Below are 5800 nucleotides of genomic sequence, written 5' to 3' on the forward strand. Positions count from 1 at the left end.
CTGGGCTTGGCTGAACCCGTTGGAGACTACGGCTTCTCTGATCACTTTTTGGTTCAACTGAAGCACCAGACTGAAAGCTTGCGGTCTGGTTTCTCCAGTGGATCCCTGGTGGGGCCAATTAACACAACCCAGAAATGGGTGGGAGTTAACCATGAAGCAGACCTGGCCTATATGTACAGAAAGAAGCCACCAGATAAATCTTTTTCTCTCTACCCGCAACCCCAAAGAAGTGTTCCAAGGCATGGTTCTTCTGTTAGTTCTGTTTATAAAACATTCCACGTGACAAAGCAACAGGCCGCATTTTTATTTATTTTTATTTTTTGAGACAGGATCTTACCATGTTGCCCAGGCTGGAATGCAGTGGTGTGATCATGGCTCACTGCAGCCTCAAACTCCTGGGATCAAATGATCCTCCCACCTCAGCCTCCAGCCTCCAAAGTAGCTGGGACTACAGGCAAGCACCACCATGCCCTGCTAATTTTTTTTTTTTTTTTGTAGAGATGGAGATCTCACTATGTTGCCCAAGCTGGTCTTGAACTCCTGTCCTCAAGTAGTCCTCCTACCTCAGCCTCCCAAAGTTGCCTGCATTTTTAATGAAGTTGTGGCTAGTTTGGTGCAGTCACTTCCTAGCGCTGCCATAACGAAGTACCACAAACTGGGTAGCTTGAAACAACAGAAATTTATTCTTTCACAGTTCTGGAGGCCAGAAGTCGGAAATCAAGATGCTGGCAGGACCATGCTACTTCTGAGGGCTCTAGGGGAGAATCCTTTCTTGCCTTTTACAGCATATGGGGGCCCCCGGGTGTTCCTTGGCTTATGGAAGCTTTATTCCATCTCTGTCTCTGTCTTCACATGGCCTCCTCCCCTCTGCATGCCCTTTCCTCTTCTTATAAGGACACCAGTTATATCCCGTCTAATCCAGCTAGCCTTCCTCTTAATATAATTAACCACATCTTCAAAGACCCTATTTCCAAATAAGGGCACATTTGCAGTGCTAGGAGTTAGTACTTCAACATATCTTACTGAGGACACAACTCAACCCCAAACACTCAGTAACACACCATCTCATGTTTGCTTCCCTCCTCCTCTGCCCCATGTGCCTACTTCTCTTACACTTTGCTGCCCTGAATTTGTACCACCCAATATGGCCTTATCATAGGCACTTTGTCTAGGGATTTATTTTCTAGGAAATTTGTGTAAAGAAAGACTTGCTGAGTTTGCAACATCCAAATGAAGATATCTATAATTCTGAAATGCAGGGTAAAGGTCTGGACAGGAAAACATAAATAGGAGCTTTTATGGTAAATATCTGCTTTGTGCATCCTGTATTCCTCTCCCTTCTTCTGGCAGTAGTACTTTTTTCCTTTAGGGATCTCTTCTTCCACAATTCCATGTGGTCCGGAGGGGCTGGCAATTCTTACCACCGCAAATTCATTCAGCTCCTTTGAGTCAGCATGTAATTTCAGTTGAATCAACCACTGTCCTTTCCCAGGAATTGGGAGAAGTTCTGTCTTTCCTCCAGAGTAGTTATCTAGGATGCTAAAAGCCCTGAGTCATTTATGATCACTGCTGTGCCCTCCCCCAACTCCATGAGGAATCCTGTGCAATAGAAAGAATGAGACCAAGACAATGATAGAGACAGGGCTGGAGATGGAAATGGTGGGAGAGGGATATGTTTTGGCTGTCCCCCCACCCCCCCGCAAATATCACCCTGAATTGTAATAATCCCCACATGTCAAGGGCGGGCCCAGGTGGTGATAATTGAATCATGGCGGTGGTTTCCCCCATACTGGTCTCATGGTAGTGAATAAGTCTCACAATATCTGATGGTTTTATAAATGAGAATTCCCTTGCACAAGCTATCTTGCCTGCTGCCATGTAAGATGTGACTTTGCTCCTCATTCGCCTTCTGCCATGATTGTGAGGCCTTGTCAGCTATGTGGAACTGTGAGTCAATTAAACCTCTTTCCTTTATAAATTACCCACTCTAGGGTTTGTCTTTATTAGCAGTGCGAGAACAAACTAATACAGAGAGAAAGAGGCCTGACAACATCATTTGAGTCCTTAGATCCAGACATGCGAGTTTCACTCTACTTCTAAACTAGCCTATTATGCTAGCCAAACATTTCTCTTTAGTTTTGCTTGAGCTAGTGTGAATTGGGTTGCTGTCATTTGCAACCCAAAGTCCTGACTATATAGATGTCATCGTGGTTAGATGCTGACAGAGCCTGGTCAAAGTATGAAGGCTGACAAGAGCAGAGGGCCTAAGGAAGAATCCCAAAGGGCAGGAACATTCAAGCAGCATTCAGCAAAAGCATTAAAGAAGACGAAAAATTAGTGACCAGAGAGATGGGAAGAAAACAGGGAGAGTGATAGAAGACAAAGGAGGTGAGACTCGGAAGAAGGGAATTGTCCACAGTGCCAAGTGCAGCTGGTGGGTCACACAAACAAGAAATGGAAATGCCCATTGGATATAGCAGCAGCATGTCCCAGTGATTTTGAGGAAATCAATCTCAATGGACAGGAGGGGACAGAAATTTAATGACCAAGTATTGAAGTACTCCTGGAAGGAAGTGAGACCGTGAGGGCAGAAAACACTCAGGAAATGTGGTTGCAAAAGGAAGAAAGGAGATGACAAAGGGGGAAAGATGGAAAGTAAAGGAGAAAACTTGAGAGTTTTTCTTAAGATAATAAAGACTTGAACACATTGAAATGTTGATGGGAAGAGACCAGTAGAGAGGTAAAGCTTACAGATATAAGCAAGGGAGGGAAGAGTGGTCCCTGAAAAATGAAAGAAGGGCTCAGATTTATCCATGGTGTCAGGAGAGAGGAGGAAAATAAAGGTGCAATTTCAGAGAGGTTTAGGTTTGATGGCAGGAAGTTGGGGGATTTGCAAGGTTATTGCTGACAGTGACAAGGGCTGCAGGGTAGCAGGCAGGGGAATGGCAGGGTTGGAGTGTGAGAGAAGAATTGGAATGGCCTATGTGAAGAACAGGAAACAGAGGTCATTAGAGACATAGAAAGATTACTAGTCATGGAGGGAACCGTTGGAGACCATGAAGTTACAATGGCTCCAATGCACATGGCCATGGGAGGCTTCGGGGTAGTGCTCAGCTGTGTCAATATAGGCACAAAGACAGCAAATGGCTGGAGTATGACAGAACTGCAGGACAAGGAGTAGAGGCTCTTGGAAAGCTGAGTAAAGATGGAAGGGAAAACAGAAGGCAGCCCAGAGAGGCTCGAAGTAGAAGGTCTAGGACTCGAATAAAAGAGGGGACTCATACCTGGTAAGTTCCCATATTTTGCCTGGGATGCTGAAGAACAGGTGAGAAGGGCATGTGTCTGGGCTCAGATCACTCATGCAGACCCTGTCTGACATGGACCAGAGACTCACTGCCTGTCCCACTGCCGCCCGCACTGAGTCTGTCTTCACAATCTGTCCCTGATTTGACAACTTCTCCCCCCACACTCTGCACATGATCAGCTGTCTCCTTCCCTCCTCAGCCTACATTCCTCATCCTTACTGCCTCTGGGCCCTTCTTCATGGCCTCTCCATCCCAGCCCCCTGTATAACTTCTCCATACACACAAACACACACATACTTTTTGCCCATTCAAATTCCCTCTTACCCTCCAAGGCCCCGATCAATACTCTCTCCTTAATGAAGCTTTTATCAGCTATTCTGACTTCCTTTTCTGAATCCCTGGGGCATTTATAAACGGTATCTCAGCATAACTTCATAACAGTCTCATGGTATCTATTAATTGTCTCATTTGTGATTTTGGTCTTTGTAACTAGATTATGAGTTCCTTGATATACCGAGCTACTTGGCCACTGAAGATAGATGATGGATGGATAGATAGATAGATAGATAGATAGATAGATAGATAGATAGATAGATTGATTGATTTTTATTAGGGATTAGATAGGTAGATAGATGACAGATGATTTGCCTTATGGAAAATTTTCAATTTCTTTACCTATGGGGGGAATTGCCAGGTAGGAGTCCCCACTTTTATCGCCTTTATAGATGGGCCCCAACTTATGATGGTTGGACTTGAGATTTTTCGACCTTAGATAGGTTTATCAGGGTATTAAGTGCATTTTCAACTTACAATATTTTTGAATTACAATGGGGTTGATAGGAACATGACCGCATCATAAGTCAAGGAGCGTCTGTACACACAAACACACATAGACAAGTGAACATACAATGCGCTGGGTACAGGGCTCAGGGACGCAGAGACAGAGGCCATGTGAGGATTCAGCCCTGATTATTCTAAAGCCATCCCAACTCTGCTTTTCAAACAAGACTCCAGCCCCACCTGGTCCCCTCCCCAGTGAATGTCTGTGACTGCTAGTGCCAATAAGAACTTTCCAGACCTGCTCCCCGAGCTCTTGGGACGGAAGCAGTGGCTCCACAGAGGTGACAGGCAATGAACAACAGCCTTGGACCTGCCTATGGGAAGTGTCCAAGAGACAATCTTTCTAGACGACTGGCCTGTGCTGCTCATTTCCACAAAGGAGGGTCATGGGGCCTGATGGAAGAGCACCAATCTTCCCCATATTTTGCCTATAGAGAGCAGATTTAAGAGAACAAGGTCTGAGAAAGCAAGCTGTCCCTCAATTGTCCTTCCCAGGGAAGCCAGCTCTGGACTCCGAATAGCTTCATTAGGCCCAGGGCAAGGCAGGCCCTCTGGGTCAATGATAGGGAGAGAGGAGAAGAAATGCAGACTTTCTGGACTTTGACTTGTCAACGCCCTTCACTCCCCTCCCCACCCCTCAATAAAGGATACTGTGCTGCTGCTGGCAAATCTGCCTGGCTTACAGCCTCTAAAAATCAGCCAGTCTCCACACCAGAAATGTGAGCCTCTTCTGTTACAGTTTAAGTGGTGGTCCTACTTATAGAAACAACCCCCAGGGAGCCTGTGAGCCCTGGGCCAGCAGAGGCTCCCCTCCAGAGCCTGGGGAGGCTGGGACAGGGCAAGTGAGGCAACAGGGGAGGGGTGTGCACTGCCACCGCCCAATGCTGCCCTAGTGGAAGCTCCAGGCCGAGAACAGTTCTCTTTTATTTCCTCCACGCTGGCCAGGCCAGGCCTGCAGCTGACAGCAGGAGAGGGGCTGAGCCACAGAAGCACAGGCGGTCTTGTGTGGGGCAGACCTGGGCGGCTGGGGGGTGCTCGAGGGACAACTTCCCCTGCAATTGCCCACTCCTTGCTGCAGCTCCTTAGCCTTGACACTGAGTCACTGCACAGTTGGTAACTCTGGCCTCAGTGGTGACACAGAAATGGACAGGAGGGCCCATGAGGATGATGGGCTCAGCGACAGGCCAGGGGGTGGTTTCCAAGTGGGCCTGGCACTCTGGCCTGACACAGTGAGATTTTTGGGTGATATCCACCTGAGTGGGGTAGTAAGGTAACAAAAATAGAGAAAGGGAGAGCACCTTTCAGAATGTGTGTGTATGTGTGTGGGCGTGTGTGTGTGTGTGTGTGTGTGTGTGTGTATGTATGTATCGCTCCTGTATGCTTAAATGGTCGAGCTGTGTGGAGGGGCAGATCTGAATGTATTCAGTTACATGATGATGACAGGCTTCAGTGCATGATGGGCTGTCGGTGGTTGTGTTTCTCAGTCATCCATTTGTTGTAATAGTCATCTATTGCTGCATAACAAATGACCCCAATTTAGTGGCTTAAATGAACAACAGTTATCATTTTGTAGTGTCTGTGGGTCAGGAATCCGGCACAACTTACGTGGTCCTCTGGCTCTGATCCTCTCACAAAGCTCCAATCAAGGGGCTGGC

The sequence above is a fragment of the Macaca nemestrina genome, chromosome 7 (genome assembly GCF_043159975.1).
Source record: "Macaca nemestrina isolate mMacNem1 chromosome 7, mMacNem.hap1, whole genome shotgun sequence".
Taxonomy (NCBI): Eukaryota; Metazoa; Chordata; class Mammalia; order Primates; family Cercopithecidae; genus Macaca; species Macaca nemestrina.